This window comes from Bos taurus, chromosome 16, assembly GCF_002263795.3.
Source record: "Bos taurus isolate L1 Dominette 01449 registration number 42190680 breed Hereford chromosome 16, ARS-UCD2.0, whole genome shotgun sequence".
NCBI classification, from domain to species: domain Eukaryota; kingdom Metazoa; phylum Chordata; class Mammalia; order Artiodactyla; family Bovidae; genus Bos; species Bos taurus.
In genome coordinates, this window is record NC_037343.1 from 25,264,117 (window position 1) to 25,286,299 (window position 22,183).

Sequence of the window (22,183 nt, forward strand, 5' to 3'; positions counted from 1 at the left end):
TTCCATGAGCTTAATGCTACCACTGCCTTTTCCCTTGTTCATCTTTAGCAAAGCCTATGTAAATGCAAGTGTTATTTGGGTTAAGAGGATGTCCAGGATTCTTGAGCAACATCAGCAAAATCTGGAGAGAAGATGAAGTAAACCAGTCACACAGTGACAGCAGTCACAAAGCATGCTCCCTGCCTCAAATGTGGCTTTCCTCCCTGTTCCTTTCTTGCTTTTCTTGGTAAGCTTGTCTTTCTCCCCACCAGGAACCAGGCCCCTCTAGAAGCACAGAGAGTGTCTTCTGATTTTAAATACCTGCCATTCTGCTGGATAGCCATAGCAGGTAGCATATTGCAGCCATGTTAGCAGTGCGTGGGCGCAGGCTAAGTTGCATCAGTCCTGTCTGACTCTTGGCAACTCTTTGAGTAAGTAAAACATCTGAAAGAAACTTTTCTAAACTATTATTTGATGTTCTTGCTGTTCAGTCTTTAAGTCATGTCTGATGCTTTTGTGACCCTATAGACTGTAGCCCACCAGGCTCCTCTGTCCATAAAATTCTCCAGGCAAGAATGCTGGAGTGGGTTTCCATTTCCTCCTCTAGGGGATCTTCCAGACCAAGGGATCAAATCCATGTCTTCTGTATCTCCTGCATTGCAGGATTCTCTATTGCTGAGCCACCGGGGAAGCCGCCATGTTAACAGAGACTTATTAAATAAAAATGAATCTGTGTACATAATTCTACCACAACCCATTGAAAAGTTCATAATCCTTGTTTTTTTTTTTTTTTCTTTTCCTTCTAAGGAGCTTTTCTAAGCCTTTTTTGGTGTTTTAAAGATAGAAATGGGTCTTGTAATTTTAAAATGTAGACTCATAATTAAAGAGGCATAACTTAGGACAATGTGGGGTTTTCCCTACCACATAGAAACAGATAGCTAATTTGATTAGTTCAAAGAGAAAATATTCAAATGTTTTGGTAGGTGTTTTCCACAAAGATGAATGTGTTCTGAATGGTTAGTAGTCTTCTGTATAAGGTTGTCACAACTGGATGGAGAGTAGAAAAAGATTCTGATATTTGATTCAATTGCACAGGTTGATGTTTTGGAATCAAAGGCTGCATCTTTATGTGGCAAAGTTAGCGGTTGAAAAGTAAACATTTCCACTACCTGGTTATGTGGTTGACACCCTTGCTTCCGAAAGCATGATCTCCAGCATCAGCCTCAGCATCACTTGGAAGCTTGCTAGAAGTGCAGCATGTCAGCTGCGTCCTGGAACTGCTGGATCAGAATCTGCATTTTATCAAGATCGCCAGGTAAGCTGAATGTACATTCCTGTGTGAGACACAGAGAAGTTATTTCTAGCTGTTTGTATTTGGGACTATGGAGGTGCCTGATTTCACCCCCACAACTTGAAGCAGGTAAAGAGTTGGGGGAATTTCTCACCATGAGAGAAGACCAGAATAGCCAGGAGCTTTGGAGCCCTGAAAGGACCCATGGGAAGAGGAAGTTACAATTGCTTTTAATAACAATCTATTGAGATATAGTTTGCACGCCGTGCGATTCACCCTTTTAAAGTATCCAATTCAATAAGTTTTGTATATTCAAATCACCACCACGACCAATTTTAAGACACTTTCATCATTCTTAAAAGAAGTCCATACCAACTAGAGGACACCTGCCAATGGCCCTTCCAGTCCCCAGTCCTAGAACAAACACTGATCTACTTCTCCTCTTTATGAATTTGCCTACTCTGAACTTTCATATAAGGGCATCACACAATATGTGGCCTTTTGTGACGGGTTTCTTGCACTTGGTATAATTTTTTCAGGGTTTATCCATTTTGAGCATGAATTGAAGTATTTCATACCTTTTGATGGCCAAATAATATTTGACCCTATGGATGTATCTCATATCTATTCATCTGTTGGTGGACATTTGGGTTGTTTTCTGATTTTGGTTTTAAAGATGCTGCCGTTGTGCTGTTCAGTTGTTCAGTCATGTCTGACCGAACTCTTTGTGACCCCATGGGCTGAAGCCCACCAGTCTCCTCTGTTTGTGGAATTTTCCAGGCAACAATACTGGATCGGGTTGCTATTTCCTACTATGAACACTCATTTACAGGTTTTCCTGTGAACATATACTTTCACTTAGAGCCATTTTTGACCCCTAAATTAAGTGACTGATGTAGCTTCCAATAAGAAAGGCAAGTAGGCAGGGCTCCTTGGAAGAACATCAACTTACTGAGAAATAAATCCTGGTGCCTGATCCAATTCTGTCATTCGCTATATGTGCACCTTTAGCAAACCATGTAACATCTGAGAAACACCTCTGCAAAATGATAAAATACCACATCAACTCTAGGGACTTTTTGTGAGCGCCACATGAAATGATGAACACAACCCATATTTAAATGCAAAATATGCACAAACATAAAACGGTCTCAACAGTCTGACAGTCCTTATATCATTCTCAACACGCATTTGGCAATCCTTGACATTGTCAGGCTTCCCTGGTAGCTCAGTTGGTAAAGAATCCACCTGCAATGCAGAGCTCTCAGTTCAATTCCTGGGTGGGGAAGATCCACTGAAGAATGGACAGGCTACCCACTCCAGTCTCCTTGGACTTCTGTGGTGGCTCAGCTGGTAAAGTGCAATGTGGGTGACCTGGGTTCGATTCCTGGGTTGGGAAGATCCCCTGGAGAAGGGAAAGGCTACTGACTCCAGTATTCTGGCCTGGAGAATTCCATGCAATGTATAGTCCATGGGGTTGCAAAGAGTCGACACGACTGAGCTACTTTCACTTTCACTGATATTGTCAAGAGCTGGTGAGCTAAAGACCTCTTTTTTCTGAGCCTGGAAAGGAGGACCACATTGCAGACCTCCCTGTCTGGTGCCTAAAAAGATTACTTGTTCAGCAGACATGCTAGTGCACTGTGACTCTCTGAAGATGTGCTTAAGCATTCAAGTCAACAGGCAACCTCATGTAGGGCAAAGAAGCATCTTATTCACAACGGCTTGCTACAGAAAAAACAATAGACTTTAAAAACTAATTAGTTAGTGACTTTTCAATGTGCTCACGGGCTTCTGGAGGGTGGTAGAATGGAAGCGAACAGAGAAGTACAAGAGAAGATCTTGAAACATTACATTGTTTTCAGGGAAACCAGTGGGGCCTCCTCACCTTTCTTATCAATAATCAGAAACATATTGTATTTCTGGTAAGGAATACACCCTAGAATTGGCATACAGGGGCCTTTTTGGAAAGTGTGGTCCAGGAAGACCACAATTCTCTAAAGAAGAAGGAGAAACAACAGAGAAAGAGAAGGGAAAATCAAGCAATTACGGCTTCTGCTGCCATTAAGGAAACAGCAGAGCCCACATATAGTCCAGGAGTGTTTCAAGCTGAGTATGAGCCCTGTGGGCTCCCCCATGCCCTGTTTGACCCCCAGAAGCAGAGAGGAGTGCACAGCCTGAAACTCTAACTTCATAAAAGGGTGGAGAGCACTGGGTGTGTGGGCAGAAGGGGATTTATCTGCTTCCGGCGCCAGACCCTTTTGCTAAATCAAAATGCTGTGGTTTTACTGGTTATACTTGTTAATACAATCCCTGCCCTTTCAGGATATGTGTGTGGTAACAGCACCATCTGGGTTAGTGAAATAGATACTCTCAGGTACAACAGACTAAACACAGCAGGATGTTCATAAAACTCTTGATCCAGGAGCCCTTTGGGCCACCAAGGGGAGGCACAGAGGTTATATAAGCAAATTACTAAGTCAGGTTGAAACCAGACCTACAGACATTTTTATAATTTAAAAAAATTTGCCCACACCACAAGAGGCTGACTCTCAGACTCCTCCCCGAGACGTGCTAGACCACCCTGAGGTGCCAGCAGCGCCTTAAGCAAACACGGGCCCTTCTTGCTGCCTGGCCACCACCTCTAGGAAACCCACCCCTCTCCTAGCCCTGGGTATCAGGGCAACTTGGCAGGACAAAATCATCTTTCTAGAACATTCTATTGCTACATTGTTGTATTAACTTCTACAAGGGGAAAACCATTTCATTGGAAGACTTCATATCTCCTTCCCAGGGTGATAACATGGACAGAGAAACTATGAACAAAGGAGCCATGAAGCTTACATTCAAACCCCAGCTCTAGAAACTGGTGAGTAGTGGGATCCTGGGGAAATGATTTTGCCTCCAGGAGACTGTGTCTCTTCATCTGTTCATGTTGCTAGGACAGCCTGCCCCACAGAAGTGTTCTGCAAGGCACACAAGCTTGACATCTGGATGGAGTAGGCATTCCAAGAAGGCTAAGAAGGACTGATGTTGAAGCTGAAACTCCAATACTTTGGCCACCTGATGCGAAGAGCTGACTCATTGGAAAAGACCCTGATGCTGGGAAAGATTGAAGGCGGGAGAAGGGGATGACAGCAGATGAGATGGTTGGATGGCATCTGAGTGACTGAACTGAACTGAGATGTTTCCCATCACCCCAGTACATGATTTCCCCTACAACCAAGAAGCCAGGGAGCCTAAGATTACCACATGGAGAGGAAGCACCAGAGAATTATCACTCTCCATCCCCCATGCAGGAGTGGGGAGGGGGGCAGTCCAACCTGACAGCACTCACCTCTTCTGTTTACTTACAAACCTTACTTTCACAAAGAAGGCAGACATTGCTTGCTTGGCAAGGTTCCCTTGAAATGGATGCACTCCTACAAACATGTCTGCCTTCACTGAACACTAACCAGAGTACTTGCTGTGCTGATGACCTGGTTCATTCATCATCTAAGGCTGGAAAAGACCTTGGCTCATAAGACACCTACCATGCGTGAGTGCTCAGTTGCTCAGTCATGTCTGACTGTTTGCAATTCTTTGGACTGTAGCCTGAAAGACTCTCTGTCCATGGGATTTTCCAGGCAAGAATACTGCAGTGGGTTACCATTTCCTCCTCCAGGGGATCTTCCTGACCCAGGGATTGAAACTGAATCTCCTGCATCTCCTGCATTTCAGGTAAATTCTTTACCACCGAGGGAAGGCCTCAAGACACCTAAGGCCCAGTGAATTTCCCACTCTGCCTTTGTGACTGCTGGAAAGGTCAAGTGCAGATGATAGGCAAGTAAGTTGATCGTATGGAATCATCAACTTAGGAAACTTAAAGGAAACCTGCTAGAGAGATTTGTCGTGTTCAAAACCAGGAGCAGAGTGAGCTTGTATCTAGGATTCATACCAAGAGGATGCTGATGTACATCTTTAAAAGAAAATTATAAAAATGTGTACCAGCAGGGTTGGGAGTCCCATGGCTTGTTGCAGGTGTTGGGGTCATTCCTCATTGTTTGGGGGTCCCAGATTCATCCTTTTACCCAGGAATCTGTGGTATACAGCATTTTATCTGTGGGGTTGCTCTGCTGATGCCATGTTCAGGGGTGCATGGACCAAGGTCAGAGCATTAACCTCAGCCAGGTGAGTTTGGTCACAGCTTCTTGTCTCTGGTTTCCTCTGTTTTCTCATATCTTTAGTGATGTCAGTGATGGCAACTCCCCTTGAGCTTTGACTTGTGCTTTGAGTACCTTGACTATTCCATTGGAAGTACTTATGCTGAAGCTGAAGCTCCAGTACTGTGGTCACCCAATGTGAAGAGCTGACTCACTAGAAAAGACCCTGATGCTGGGAAAGATTGAGGGGAAGAGGAGAAGGGGGTATCAGAGGATGAGATGGTTGGATGGCATCACCGACTCAATGGACATGACTTTGAGCAAACTCTGAGAGATGATGAAGGACAGGGAAGCCTGGCATGCTTCAGCCCAAGGGATAGCAAAGATTCAGACATGACTGAGTGACTGAAAAACCACAGCTTAGGACCAAAGGAGGTAATGTTGAAAGGACTTTGGAAAGTTGAGATTTGGGTAGAAATGCTGTTGTTGTTCATTTGCTAAGTCATGTCTGACTGACTCTTTGCAACCCCATGGACTGTAGCACACCAGGCCTTCCTGTCCATCACCAACTCTCAGAGCTTGCTCAAACTCATGTTCATTGAGTTGGTGATGCCATCCAACCATGTCATCCTCTGTCATCCCCTTCTCCTCCTGCCTTCAATCTTTCCCAGAATCAGGATTTTTTTCCAATAAGTCAGCTTTTCACATCAGGTGGCCAAAGTTGGGACTTTCAACTTCAGCATCAGTCCTTCCAATAAATATCCATGATTGATTTACTTTAGGATTGACTGGTTTGATCTTCTTGCAGTCCAAGGGACTCTCAAGAGTCTTCTCCAACACCATGGTTCAAAGGCATCAGTTCTTTGGTACTCAGCCTTCTTTGTGATCCAACTCCCACATCCATACATGACTACTGGAAAAACCATAGCTTTGACTAGACAGACCTTTGTCAGTAAAGTAATGTCTCTGCTTTTTAATATGCTAAGTTGGTCATAGCTTTTCTTCCAAGGAGCAAGCATCTTCTAATTTTATGATTTCAGTCACCATCTGCAATGCTTTGGGAGCCCAAGAAAATAAAGTCTGTCACTGTTTCCATTGTTTCCCCATATATTTGCCATGAAGTGATGTGATGTTGAGTTTTAAGCCAGCTTTTTCACTCTCCTCTTTCAACTTAATCAAGAGGCTCTTTAGTTCCTCTTGGCTTTCTGCCATTAGGGTGGTGTCATCTGCATGGTTAGAAATGTAAGGGGGACTATTTTGTGACTAATCGCATGTGCTGAGGGGGAGAAGCACATAAAAAGGTCCATTGGGTTGCTGGGTCCATGTTTGCTTTCAAACCTTCTGAGCTCTCTCTCTCTCACAGGGTCTGTTCACACAGTTGAAAACCAAAGCTAGTCACAGGAAATCCTGTCCTTCCTCGGGTCACAAGGCATAGCTCAGTGCCCAGCCACTGGACAGATAGCACCAGTATCTCTGCCACCTCCCAGCCTCTGTGTTCACCATTCTCCCGGCACAGTTGTCCATTCTGCTTCCAAGACCCATCCTGACTTGAGGAGGGAGGCTCTTGGGCAGTTTCCGCCTCCCCCAGGGGGCTCTGCCTCCAGTCCTCCTAGACAAGCCAGGTCCAGAGATGAACGAAGGACTCTGTCTGGTTCACATATCCCCTCACAGGTAGCCTAACCTGGGTCCAGCCAGTCCTGCGACCTGAGTTAGCCCCTCGTTTACAGCCTCCCTACGGAAATGTGTCTGCTCTGCATGGAGTCATACTAAGCATTCCAGTCTGAACTGGCTGGCCTGAGGCTTGGGCTCTGGTCCCCAAGTTCCTGTTCTGATATCTGTCTGCTCCTCTCTGTCCTTCCCCCTCCACACCCGTTTTCAAGTCCAGTTTAGTTGACTTTCCAAATAGCACTTCCCCCAACTGGGGTAGCCAGCTTCCAAGATGGTCCCCATGGATGCTCCCTCCCTCCCTGCCCTTCACACCCTCATGAGTTTTCCCCCTGTGAGTCAGGAATGACCACAGACTAAAGCTGAAGTAAGAGTGGGTGTGACTTCTGAGACTCTTGTCGTTTATTCTGAGATCTAGCACTAAGCTGGGAAGCTAACTGCTTTGCCCAGAATGCACTCAAGAGTACCCTTTGCAAGGGGCCACATGGAGGGAAACCAGAGCTTTCCACCAAGAGCCAGCACCAGTTTGTGGCCAGTGAGCAGAGTATCTTGGAAGCAGGGCTCAGAGGTCTGGACAAGCATTTATATGACAGCTTTGGTAATGACCTTGCCCTCATGACAGACCTTTAGCCAGAACTACCAGCCAAGCTGCTCTTGAATCTCCTGATCAACAGGAACCATGAAAGAGAATAGGTGATAATTTTGTTTTAAACCTAAGTCTGGGGGTTACTTGCTACTCAGCAGTCAAAAACAAATACACCAGCTCGTCTAATTTCCCTGAAGCGGTGCCCCATCCACCCACTGAACCCCCCGTCACTTCACGAAAGATCCACACCCCACCCCTCTCCCCCTCCCTGTCATGTGCTGGTGATCAATTCATTGCAAATTCTACCCATCTCTGTCACTTTGTCTTGCTGTGAGTAAACGAGCCAGGCTTTTTGTGTGAGTTCTGAAAAAGACTATAACTAGGCAGGCTCCCCACTGCCGAATCCAAACCGGCCCAAAGATGATACTCATGAGGGTGGAATTTCCAAGACTCATGCAATCCGATAGCCTGAGTTTGTTCTAAACTTTAGCCACTTTGCAGATTCACTCTCTAGGTAGAAAGACTAATGCTGTTTCCAGATGTTCCTGTGTCCATTTTACAGATGAGGGAACAGAGTCTGGCATGGGAGCTCCTGCTGGCCTTGGTTTATAGGAGGGCTCAGACTTTTGGCTGATGGCCTGTGATGGGGTCTCAGTCCTGCCCATGGGTCATCCTTTCCATTTCAAGGGCCTCAGCCTAGGACTGAGCCACCCATGGCCTTTCTGCTTCGATACTCTTGACCCACTTCCTTCTGGGGAAACAGTGGATGAAACTGGGTGATGTCATCTAACCGCTGCCCAGCTGCAGACTGCTCGTCATCCATCATCATGGTTGCTGAGTCTCAGAGGGGTGGTCACCTGACACAGGCGGGAGCCCCTGGGACAGAGGAGGAGCTGGGGGTATAGGTCAGTGAGGCAGAGGCCTCAAAACCAGAGCCAAGTACTGACTGGAGCAGAGTGTGAGCCCCAACACAGGCCCCGCCGTCAGCTGTCACATGGCAATAGATAAATATGATAAATGGTCTCCTCAGCCGTCTTGTGAAAGGGCTTCAGCAATGCACTATCATCCTGTTTCCTCGCTGGTGTTCTCATAGATACAGTTGAGAATGTCAACCTGAAATTGAAGCTCCAAACCCCTAAAGATGCAGAGAAATAGATTTTGTCTCAAGACATTTTCTCATTCGGGTTCCTTTTCTTCCCTCTGCCTTGAGATGATTCTCATCTCTAGTTAAAGAAATGCAGAGCAAGAGGTGAGTCAAAGCAGTGAAAGATCTGGATTCAGATATACGTTGTAAAAAGAGGGCAAGTCACAGACAAGGATGAAGGTGGCCGTTTTCAGCGGACATGAGTGAGCCATAGAGAGACAGGAGGGGTGCAGACGTGCGTGTGCGTGTGTGTGTGTGTGTGGCCTGCCTGCCCTCACCTCTGTCTCTAACCTCTTCTCCAGAACCAGTTTACCTCTCTCCACTGGATTTACAGGAGAACCGTGAGGTGTGTGTCAAGCGCACCTGTAACTGTAAGACCTCAAGAAGAATATATGGCCATCACTTTAGAGTTCAAAGTCAGAAGTTCCTGTAGGCACATCTAGGCCCCAAAAATGGTGTTGGGCCTAAAGACTGTCTTGCTCACCAGATAAGAGTTTTGGGGATACTTTCTTTCTCAAGGTTGCTATTACTTCAGGTTTGCAGCAAGGTCCAGGGGTCAAGCATGCCTTGGCCATATCAGTCACTGTTGAGTCATTGGCTTTTTTGAAGGAGCTCCATTGTGTCCACAACGGAGGGCATCTGTGCTCTCTGGCCACCTGAGAACATAAGAAAAAATAATGATAAGAATAGCAGCAACCCTTAAATAGCATCACTGTGCAGGCACTAATTGTTTTACAAATATTCCCTCCTTTAATGCTCACAACAAATCTATAATGGAAGAATTTCTGGTAGCCTCATTTACAGACATGGCACTAAGGCTTAGAGAATTTAAGCAGCTGACTTAACTTTACATGGCTGGTGTGTGGCAATCTGTGTCCTCCACTATCACACTGGCTTTCCAGCAGCATCAGCTCTTTAGTAATGTGAAGCCCTCTTCCAGGAAAGTTTTGAGATGGGACATAGGCCTTTCCTTTCTCCCACTGCTCCCCTACACAAGACCTGAACTCATAATTGTCCCCATAAAAAAAGAAGGAGCTGAGTCAGGTGCCCCAAAGCTACTGAGGGCCTCATGTCCCCATCCTGTTGCTAATAGGTTTTTTTTTCCAGCACTGATTTTCCCTTCCCTCATCCTTTTTGGCTCTGACACCATGAAAGTCACTTAGCTTGCCTTCCAGCCCCGCTGTGGGTACATGACCTAGAAACCCAGGATATGCACATGAAAATTCAAACTTTACTGAAAAGTAGCCTGGGGAAGAGCCATGGGAAGGCTCTGAGCTAGAAAGTGGGCGTGGGCATGGCTCCCAACTCTGCCACATTGGAGTTTCATGTTCTGGATCAGATTATAGAAATATACTTGAGTTTAGACTCTTCATCTGTAAAATCAGAATTAACAAATGCTTGTCTTGTAGAGTTGTGGGGACATAATCAGACCACATGTGTGGAGCCCCTGGTATGGCACCATCTTCATTGTGGGGGCAACTATGAGGTCATCAATGAAGAGGATTCTTGTTCTATGGGCAAGTGTTAGTCACTCAGTCATGTCTGACTCTTTGTGACCCCATGGACTGTAACCTACCAGGCTCCTCTGTCCATAGAATTCTCTAGGCAAGAATACTGGAGTGGGTAGCCATTCCTTTCTCCAAGGGATCTTCCTGACCCAAGGATCAAACCCAGGTCTCCTGCATTGCAGGCAGATTCTTTTCCACTTGAACTTCCAGGGAAGCCAGCATGCATTTCCCCCCCCTATTTCATTTTCAGAAACAGGGATTTGTGAAAATCTTCTTGTTGTGCACCACCGTTGACTCGTCACCCGCCCATTCTATGCTGAGGCGCTGAGAGGTCAAGGCTGATGGACTTAAGGGGTTATGTCTGAGTTGATAACAGAGTGGAAATATTTTGGCAGCAGACAAAATATGGAATGCTATTTTTCCCCATCTTGTGCTGGAGTGCATGTTTTTAACAACCCTCCAGACCTCTAAACAGAGCTATTGACCCCTTATAGTCAATTGCCTGGGGGCATTAGGGCAGAGAGGTCCAGCTGGTGATCGCCACACTCTGCTTCTGCAGATCTCATGTCTCGACACAGCTGGTGTGGGGGATTTTACATTAAGCTCAAAGGATGCTTCTGTGCTTTTCATAGCCCACATCCTGCTTCACCCTAATTGGATCTCTAGCAATGTTTTCTGCAGGCAGAAGCGTTCTATAAAATGTGATGGATGGATGGATGGATGGATGATGAATTACTCCATCTAGGAGGAAGAATGGACTCACAATAGATAGATGCCAGGCCTTTCTAGTTCCAGGTGGCTGACTTTATTGTATTGATGGTGGGCTGGACCACAGCCACCATCCAGACTTACCTGTATCTTCTGTGCAAAGCTCCTCTTAGAGGAGAAAGGTGAAGAGCATTCGGTAGATATTGAGTCTAGGTAGCTTACTTTCTGGGTTCCTGTATTAGCCAGGGTCCAATCAAGAAAACAGAATCCACTGTAAAATTCTTTTTTATTTTTAAAGAGGGAATTTGAGAAACTGGTGACACAGATTTGACAGAGGAGAGGCAGAGGGAAGAGTGTGAGAGGGAAGTGGTTTGATTCAGCACCAAAAACTCAAAATTGCACAGGACTGCCTGTGAAATCCTGTTTGGGTTACATAGAAAGGCCTGGAAAGTGATGAGCTTGACCTCCGTTATTCAAAGTGACTAAGGAAATTTGGGCTGGCTTTCCCTTGGACAGTGATGATCTGAGCTGAATAAAGGCTTCCTTGTGATTGTGAGGGGCTGGCAGTGATCATGAACCAGGAGTGCAGCCACATCATTGAAGTGCAGGAACAAAGACCCAGGGTGGAGCCACTGCACCCTAATCATCCCTCATGCTCCCCACAACTCCCCATAGGTAGTATTGGCCAGGTATTCTAAAAGCCAGATATACATGGATCATCCAAATGAAACCATATGTAGACTTTGGCAGCTCTCAACCATGATGATAAGGGTTGAGGTGCAAAACCCATTCAGACTTTACAACTGGTATCCTAGAAGCCAAATCTTCAAGCAGAAACAAGAAGAGCTATTTGGATTAAAGTGATCAGGAGAGGTAGAAATATTTAAGAGAAAAAAATTGGAAAATAATAAAAAGAATGGGGCCAGCTGTTTCCTGGGGAAACCATTTTCCTCAAATGTGTCACCTTCCTAACTCAAAGCATCACAGTGTAATAAAGAGCATCTCCTGAGAGTGGTGGTGATGGGAATCACTGAGATCACAGTGTCCAGATACACTGACATGTACTCCATGAAGCCAGGTTTGTCATCTGAGAGCTTGAGGGGATGATAGAAAGAGGCAGGTGAGACCTGTGGTCAATACAAATAATCTTTGGTCTCCAGCCATTAACCAGGATGGTTACTAAGACTATTTTGAAGACCTAGGAATATAACTGATCTGACCAAGTCTGAATAGTTCTAAAATCTATTCTTTTAAATATTTATTTATCTGGCTGTGTCAGGTCTAGCTGTGGCTCACAGAATCTTCATTGCATCGGGGGAAACTTTCGTTCAGCATGGGTCTCAGTAGTGATGCATGGGTTTAGTTGTTCATGTGGGATCTTATTTCCCCGATCAGGTATCAAACCTGAGTCCCCTGCCTTGCAAGGTGGATTCTTAACCACTGGACCACCAGAGAAACTCTTAACAGTCTATTTTTTAGAGAAAATTGGCCAAAATAAAAGTCCAGGCTTTAGGAAAGGACCCACAGCCCAATGCCAAGTGGCAGGGGGAAATGTTATTCTATAAACATCATGTCTTAAAGTTCCAGCTCATGGAACACTAATCCTGCAAACGGCTTCATCCTTAAGAAGAGCCTAGTTTGGGAAAGGCTCTCTAATGCATTCTCTTGCCTTCTTGCAGAATTACAGTGCTCATCAGCATATCATAGTTCTGAGCTGGCCTAGAGTAAAGCATTCTCAGCTTCTTCCTTCCACCTAGGGTTTCCCAGACTTCTTTTACAGTGGAAATTACTTTCCCATTACCTGCCATCCCATCTCAAATGGGAAGTGGGGAAAATCTCTTACTGGGGGATTGAAATGTTATTTTCAGAACCTCAGTCCTTTGAAAAGGATCAGTCTTGGATGATGGTCCTCACATGTGCCTTTCTGCAAGATGACCATTTTGATCAGTTACAGATCCACCTACATAAGTTGTCCAGGTAAAAGCAGAGAACTACTAAAGAAACTGGTGTGTGCATGACACTCAGGTCCACACAGAGCTCCCATTGTGACTATTAAGGCCCCACATCAAGATAAATAAATGTCACACTGGGATTATTTCCTCTGTTCTGCTGAATAGTCTTGAAGATAAGGAAACATTCTTCCCAACATAATGAGCCATCAAAATACACTTATATGAAATCCCAGGTACATCCAAGTGATCTGTGCTGCTGACAGTGGGCTTTCTTCTCTCCCATTTCTTTCATTATGTCCCCAACAAAGGAGCTATGCTATTACTCTTGCCCTGGCAAGAGATAGCGTTTCAGCCCTTGGAGATCTGACAATTGCATTTAATTACTTCCAGCACAAGCACCCACTTTATTAGCACAGTCAGGATCAGCAGGGGCTTCCTGTAGGTCTCAGGAGTGGGGGTTAGTTGAGACGTAGGTATAAGGCTCTGTGTTCATACAGAGAGGACAGCATGCTTGTGTGTTGCTCTGTCGTGTCCGACTCTGTGACCCCATGGACTGTGGTCCACCAGGCTCTTCTGTTCATGGGGTTTTTCAGGCAAGTATACTGGAGTGAGTTGCCATTTCCTTCTCCAGGGGATCTTTCTGACCCAGGGATCGAACCCATGTCTCCTGCATTGGCAAACATAGTCTTTACCACTGAGCCACCTGGGAAGCCCTATTTTCTTTCCTATACAAGGTCTAGAAATCAGAACCCAGTCCACACAAGTGCCCGCAAAAGTTGACAAATCAACAAACAAACAGCAAAGTGCAAACTGTGGTGAAATGGGCTTTCTGTGCATTGTTTAACACGTTGAGAAAATTAAAACCTCCCCCAGACCTAGATGGATTGCCTACTTTTGCACTTGACTCCATCCAGTACCCTTTCCAGTTGCTGTCCTCCAACCCAACCCAAGCCTCAACATCGCTTTAAAAAACAAAATAAACCCCCAAACCTGACCTTCCCCTTGTTAAAAATGGTAGCTGTCCTGAGAGCTTTCCCAGTGGTCTGTGTTGATGCAGAAGTGAAGCTTTGAACTCCATCACTGACTGTTGACTCTTAACCAGCTTACCGTGGACCCTGTCAGGAACTCGACACCTTACCACCCCTATGGCACCTCTAGGTGGCTTTGTGCTTGCCCCACCTGTGTAGACACACCTGTATACAGGGCAAACCCCAGAGCACCCTGCAGTTTTAAATACTAACTAAAAGAAGCCCTAGTTACAAACTCAGAGTTGAAGGCACTGCCTTTAAAGTCTCTGGAAATACCCAGTATATCTCCTTCACTGTGAAGGGGCCATCACCACAGCCTCAGGTAAGCTTCCAGGGGAATCTTTTAAAGTCCATTCATCTTTGAGCCTTCAAGTTCTGTCCCAGCCATTTGGGAGCTATAGGTAAACCTATGGGACCAGTCGAAGGATGAGGAGGGGAGAGTGGGTTAAATGAAGGCATGATTTTCTTGTCATCCAACCAAAGGCAGTTTGTTTTACAAAAGAAGCCTTTGCCTAGGGAAATCATTACCATTTAATTCCAATTTATTCTTTAAAATACCTTCTGTCTACACTCATCTATTTCTTTCCTTGTGGTAAGTTGCAGTGAGAGAAGAGCTAAGAGTTCAGAGGTCTGGGTAAACGTGCAAAAAAGTTCAGAGAGCATCTAAATGCTGTCTGATGACCTGGTCAAGAAATTTGACCAGGGAACCTCAGGAGAACTGTGCATCAGACACTCCTGGCTACAAATTCTACTTTTCCTTAATGATAACCATTCACCCATTTCATGTCAGGCAGGAAATTAGAGCAAAAGGATTTCTGGCAACTCCAGAAAGCCTTTCTCCCAGTAAATAGAGTGGTGGGAGGGCAAAGGATGATGGGTAGTTGGACTCTACCCATGGGGAGACACAGAGACAGAGGTCCAGACCTGGGTTCCAATCTTCACTACCCGGGGTTCCAGTCATGCAGGGTCCCCCACACCCTACCTCTAGACTCACAAAAGCTGGAATTCCATGCCTCAGCTTATCATTGTCCACTTAGGGGACCCACAGCTAGGAAAAGATCTTGTGTCTAAGAAGGAATGGGTAGGAAATAGATTCAATTACTCAAAAAATATAAGAATCCCTACCATTTACAAGACACTGTGTTGGATATTATGAGAGATGTTTACAAGATCTAAAACTCTATAGTGTATACTGCTGCTGCTGCTAAGTCACTTTAGTCGTGTCCAACTCTGTGCGATCCCAGAGATGGCAGCCCACCAGGCTCCCCCGTCCCTGGGATTCTTCAGGCAAGAACACTGGAGTGGGTTGCCATTTCCTTCTCCAATGCAGGAAAGTGAAAAGTGAAAAGTGAAATTGAAGTCGCTCAGTCGTGTCCAACTCTTAGTGACCCCATGGACTGCAGCCTACCAGGCTCCTCCATTCATGGGAGTTTCTAGGCAAGAGTACTGGAGTGGGGTGCCATTGTCTTCTCTGCTATAGTGTATAGGGAGGGCTTAATACCAATAAGAAGCTGTGGTACTAAGCCATATCCATGGGTTTCCCATATGGTACTAGTGGTAATGAATCCACCTGCCAATGCAGGAGACAGGGGTTTGATCCCTGTGTTGGGAAGATCCCTTGGAGAAGGAAATGGCAACCCACTCGAGTATCCTTGTCTGGGAAATCCCATGGACAAAGGATCGGACGCGACTGAGCAACTAAGCACACACAAGCCATATACATAAGTAATTACAGTTGCTCAATGAGGTAGGGAAAAAAATTAACTTATTCTGTGAACACCTGGGTTTGGGTCCAAGGTAGTGATGATGAGTTATGTCACTGCAGCATGCCCCACGACATATCTCAGCCTTGGTTTCCCATAAGTAGAAATGGAGATAAAAGGGCCTTTCCCTTAGGATTTTGATGAGTATTAAATGAGGAAAGGCATGGAGACCACCTGGCCACAGATTGATACCATTAGGTGTTTTCCTGACATTGCTATTTCACCCAATGAGCTAAGCAGTGTCTCTTTAGAGTCATTCATAATCTCTGAAGAGGGAAAACCTCATTTACTTTCCTGACCCAGGCATGTCCCAAAGTAGCCTGCCCGACTCCTCTGTCCATGTAATTTCCCAGGAAAGAATACTGGAGTGGGCTGCCATTTTCTTCTCCAGGGGATCTTCCTGGATCCGGGATCGAACCCACGTCTCTTGCATTGGCAGACGGATTCTTTACCACTGAGCCACCAGGGAAGCTCAATGTATTTTACTCATGTTTATTGAGCATTTAATGTATGCTGTGTTAAGTTCTCTTCAGATATCACCTCATTTAATCTTTATATCACAGGAAGAAGGTACTTTGTAAATTCTCAATTTACAGGTGAAGCACCTAAAGAACAGAGGGGTTAAGGAACACCCGTAAATGTATACACATTTGATCCAAACCAGGGCCTTTCTGAGTCAGGAGCCTGTGTTATTAGCCACCACCTATTTGCTTCTCCAAGGCTTCACACTCAGGACAGCAGTAAGTCTCAGAAGTCTTCTCCCATCAATGGTGGGGTTGGCCTCACTCAGTGCTGAAAATGCCAGAAACACCCAACTACCCCAGGACCAGGACTGGGGTTAGCAAAGGTATGATTTAATGCCTGGGATTGATGATACAGTGGAAAACTGGGACTAGCTAGCAAGGAGGTACACACGAGATACCTTCCTGCGAAATGTGTGAGAATTTAGGAGAGTCAGTCTGAGATGTAGTTTTCAGAAACCATGATTCAGTGGACATTTCATTCCAAATGCTTTGAAGAAGCCCAGTCACTAAGTGGCTGCTTTAACTTTCTACTCCTTAAACCCAGACTTTTTCATTTGAGTTTAGTCTTTTCTGCAGGCAGACCTTGTGGCTGTTTCCATTGTTTTGTTAATCGCTCGATTCTTTTTTTTTTTTTAATTTTATTTTTAAACTTTACATAATTGTATTAGTTTTGCCAAATATCAAAATGAATCCACCACAGGTATACATGTGTTCCCCATCCTGAACCCTCCTCCCTCCTCCCTCCCCATACCATCCCTCTGGGTCGTCCCAGTGCACTAGCCCCAAGCATCCAGTATCGTGCATCGAACCTGGACTGGCAACTCGTTTCTTACATGATATTTTACATGTTTCAATGTCATTCTCCCAAATCTTCCCACTCTCTCCCTCTCCCACAGAGTCCATAAGACTGTTCTGTACATCAGTGTCTCTTTTGCTGTCTCGTACACCGGGTTAAAAAGAATACATTTCAATCAGTTCTAATGAGGTGGATGAAACTGGAGCCTATTATACAGAGTGAAGTAAGCCAGAAGGAAAAACATAAATACAGTATAGTAACGCTCGATTCTTTATAAGTCAATTCTCAGTCCACTTTTTTTACTCTGTTTCGAAGACCTGTGATAATGACATTGGGAGTGTTTCTTTAGCCCAGAAGTGGGAAGTTGCAGGTGAGAAAATAGCATGATCTCTCATTCTAGTTGGGAAAAGAATTCTAAGAACTGCACCACCATTTTCTGATACACAGGGCAGAACCTGTAAATTTTTACAATTTTAGTTCTGAAGGGGGTCAGCAAACAATGGCCCTAGGCCAAATACAATCTGCAGGCTACATTTATAAATAAAGTTTTATTGGGACACAGCCATGCCCATTTGTTTATGTGTTGTCTCTGGCTGCCTCCAAGCTACAGTGGCAGAGATGAATCACTATTATAGACATCAAATGGTCCACAAAGCCTAAAATTTTTACTACTTGGCCTTTTGCAGAAAAAAGTTGCCAACTCCTACTCTAATTTACTCTTTCCATTTCCATTGCTTGGACTTTTCCCGAGATGTAATAAGATATGTATATTTAGTCTTCATCCTAGTTCCTGACACAGAACTTCTAAAACCCTTGTCATTTCCTGAGTGAGCATGTGACTACATCTTTTGTCCTAATATTTGGTTCTTGACTCTCATTCCTAATGTAGAGCTCCAAAAACCTTTGTGATTTCCTGAGTGATGGTGGTGTTAGGAACATGTGACACAGAGCTCCTAAACCCCTTGGAATTTCTGAGTGATAGGAGCATCATTTGTTCTAATAAAGCAACTCTTTGTGGGATCCTGGGTGGGTACTCATTGCTAGAAAGATCAAGTCATGATTAGAAGCTTGGAATTTTCTATTCTACCTACCACCTCCACCCCAGCCTCTAGAGAGAAGAGGGAATGGGAAATGAATTAATAGACCATACATACCTCGTGAAGCCTCCATAAAAACCTCTAAAGTACGGGATTCAGAGAGCTTCTGGGTTGGTGAACACAACTGTGTGTTGGGAAGGTGGTGCACCCCAACTCCATGGGAACAGAAGTTCCTGTGCTTGGGCCCCCAAGGGCTCACCCTATGTGTCTCTTCATGGAGCTGCTTGTCTGAATCCTTTGTCATGTTGCTGCTATTTAATCACTAAGTCATGTCTGACTGTTTTGCGACCCCATGGACTGTAGCTCACCAGGCTCCTCAGTCCATAGGATTTTCCAGGTAAGAATACTGGAGTGGGTTGCCATCTCTTTCTCCAGGGGATCTTCCTGACCCAGGGATTGAACCCACGTCTCCTGCATTGCAGGCAGATTCTTTACCACTGAGCCACCAGGAAAGTCCATCCTTTATCATAACCCTTGTAATAAACCAGGAAACATGTGTAAATGTTTCCCTGAGTTTTTTGTCATTCCAGGAAATTATCAGACCCAAGGTGGAGGGTTATGGGAAATCATGACCTTGCAGCCAAGTCAGACAGAAGTGCAAGTAGCCTAGGGACCCATTACTCGTGATTGCCATCTGAAATGAGGGCACTATTGTGGGACTGAGCCTTGAAACCTGTGGAATCGGGTGCAAACTCTGGTAATTAGTGTCAAAATTGTATTAAATTAAGGGACACCTAGTTAGGGTCCATAGGGTAGGAAAATGTATTGGTGCGGAGTAGGTGTGGGTGTTGGACTGTGAAGAAGGCTGAGCGCCGAAGAATTGATGCTTTTGAACTGTGGTGTTGGAGAAGACTCTTGAGAGTCCCTTGGACTGCAAGGAGATCCAATCAGTCCATTCTGAAGGAGACCAGCCCTGGGATTTCTTTGGAAGGAATGATGCTGAAGCTGAAACTCCAGTACTTTGGCCACCTCATGCGAAGAGTTGACTCATTGGAAAAGACTCTGATGCTGGGAGGGATTGGGGGCAGGAGGAGAAGGGGATGACAGAGGATGAGATGGCTGAATGGCATCACTGACTCGATGGACGTGAGTCTGAGTGAACTCCGGGAGTTGGTGATGGACAGGGAGGCCTGGTGTGCTGCGACTCATTGGGTCGCAAAGAGTCAGACACGACTGAGTGACTGAACTGAACTGAGATGTGGGTGTTGATATCTGTGCTCTCTGATCACATTCATTGGCTCAATGTCCCCAAATCTGGGTAAAGAGGAAGAGCAGAGAAGGGCAAGGGTAAAAGAGGGAAGAATAAGAAAGGAACAGAGCAATCATGGAGGAGAAATAATAATAAAAACCAAGGAATGAGATCAAGTGAGCAGAGGTGGTAGAAAATGGTCCCCTGCATTCATCTTAGTTGTTCTATCCCTCAACAGGTTCTTTCAGCTCCAAAGTTAGGGTCAGCTCTCCTATTGGTCAAGCAGGCATTTTCTGCCCTTTCCCTTCTCTGCTGTATCTCTTTTCTTCCTCACCCCTACTTCCATCCTTCCTGCTCAACTCCCCTTAACTTCCTTTTTTTCTTAATTGGAGCAAAACTGCTTTACAGTGTTGTGTTGGTTTATGCCTTTGAACAACAATGTGAATCTGTCATAATTTTATGTATATGTATATACATATCCCCTCCCTCTCAAGCCTCCCTCGCTCCCCCTAGGTCATCACAGAGCACCAGGCTGGGCTCCCTGTGCTATACAGCAGCTTCCTACTAGCCATCTATTTCACACATGGTAGTGTATATATGTCAATGCTACTTTCTCAATTCTATCCTCTTCCTTTTTTCTCTTTGTTGCCCCATTTTCTATGCCTCCTTCCCGGTATTAACCCACAAAGGATCTTGCGCCTCAAAGAAGGAACTCAGTGAGAAGGGGCTGCTTTCTACTGCAGGTCACCATGGAACCAGTGCCTGAGAGCCCCAGACTAGATACAGACTCTGTGCTGCATCTGGGAAAAGCAACTGAGCTTTCTTTGAGGAAGATTGTGTACACATGCACACATACATACACATGCCCAGCAGCATGAAATGAAATGTGGAAATGAAATAAAGCATGCCCATCAGCTCAAACCCTTTCTTTTGACTGCACACATCAGGCTCTGGGCTGCTGGCTCAAGGGAACAATGTCAGGGTACAGGGCATTTAACATGATTCCTCTGCGGGGAGTTTCAAACTATCATAATCAAATTCAGAGAAGCCTGATGTCATGCTAGTGGCAGTGGAATAACCCATACGCTGTGGGCTAACCATGTTACATCAATTTTCATTGCATGTAATTACATTTGTGGAGACAGAAGGGGATGACTTGATGAGGCCCCATCAGTAATAACAGCCTAGAGAAGGGACTTTTGCTGGAGTTAATGGGTGCCCTTGAATGGATGATGCAAACACACACTCTACAAAATGAATCAGTTGCCAGCCATTGGTTCATTCTCACTGATGTTTGAAATTATCCATCCGTTTACCTCCTTTCCATTTTCCTGCTAGTGTCTCGGTTCAGTTCCAGTTGCCTCAATCCTAGACTGTTTTCATAGTCTTCCAAATAATTTCCAGTCCTCTTGGGACTTTCCTTTCCTACCCTGTCTGTTATATATATATATATATATATATATATATATATATATATATATATATATAATTATATATAAGTATTGAGTTGAGTTATATATATAATATATTATATATATATAATTATATATTATATATACTCAGTTGCTCAGTCATGTCTGACTCTTTTGTGACCCCATGTACTGTAGCCCCCCAGGTTCCTCTGTCCATGGTATTTTCCAGGCAAAAATACTGGAGTGGGTTATCGTTTCCTCTTCCAGGGGATATTCCCGACCCTGGGACAGGACCCTCATTTCTTTCATTGGCAAGCAGATTCTTTACCACTGAGCTACCTGGGAAGCCCCCAGATCGAATCTTGTCCTTTAAAGGCAGATTGTCATAAAGAAAAATCTCATCCTATCATTATATAATCCCTTTACTCAACTGCAGAAAATGACTCATTCTCCTCCTGCTGGCACTCAAAGTTCTCAGCACCTTGCCCTGAGACCATCCTTCCCGATGCATTTCCCACTGCTTTCACAGGTGGACCCTGCATTCTGCCCATAAAGGCCCCCTAATTATTCCCTGAACATGTCTCATGTTGAATTATGATTGTTACTTAAAAAAAAAAATCTAACTACAGTTCTGATACGCCTGCCTACTTAATCTTCTGTATCCAGGCTTCTATTATCTTATCTCTGAAGTCTCTTTCTTATTATTCCCTCAAAAAATGATGTCACCCTCTTCTGAATACCTAGGACACTCTGCTGGGACTGATCCTTGTAAATAAGGCCAACAACTGTGTACATGTTGATCTATACTTCCAAACTATCAGCTCCTTGAAGGCAGGGTTAGTTTATATTTTAGTCACCTTTTGTCTCCCACAGTATTTTACATGGAGTAAAAACTGAATAAATAAACCATTTTTATATGCTGAACAAGTAAATACAAGTATCTACGGGGTTCATATAATAAACTGGATGACAAAGAAATAGAACTCCACAAAGAAAACATAAATTACACATATGACCCAAATCTAACTGTTTGGGGAATAAAATAACAGCAGGAAGTTGTTAGAAGCTTATGAATGCAACCAGAGGTAAAAAGACAATGTTGGTTCCATATATATGTGTTAATATACAATATTTGTTTATCTCTTTCTGACTTACTTCACTCTGTATGATATTCTTTAGATCTATCCAGTTCAGTTCAGTCGCTCAGTCGTGTCCGACTCTTTGTGACCCCATGGACTGCAGCACGCCAGCCTTCCTGTCCATCACCAACTCCCAGAGTTCACTCAGACTCACATCTATCGAGTCAGTGATGCCATCCAGCCATCTCATCCTCTGTCATCCCCTTCTCCTCCTGCCTTCAATCTTTCCTAGCATCAGAATCTTTTCAAATGAGTCAGCT

General features: G+C 44.7%; 1 long non-coding RNA gene across 1 annotated transcript; it reads right to left on the reverse strand.

The window, feature by feature from the left end:
* Positions 1–978: 978 nt before the first annotated feature.
* On the reverse strand, positions 979–10,601 carry LOC132342422 (uncharacterized). Its single transcript, XR_009490789.1, has 3 exons — positions 10,162–10,601; positions 9,292–9,463; positions 979–1,313 (listed from the first exon to the last, which is right to left on the reverse strand). It is a non-coding gene; the product is annotated as an uncharacterized lncRNA (long non-coding RNA).
* Positions 10,602–22,183: the final 11,582 nt, after the last annotated feature.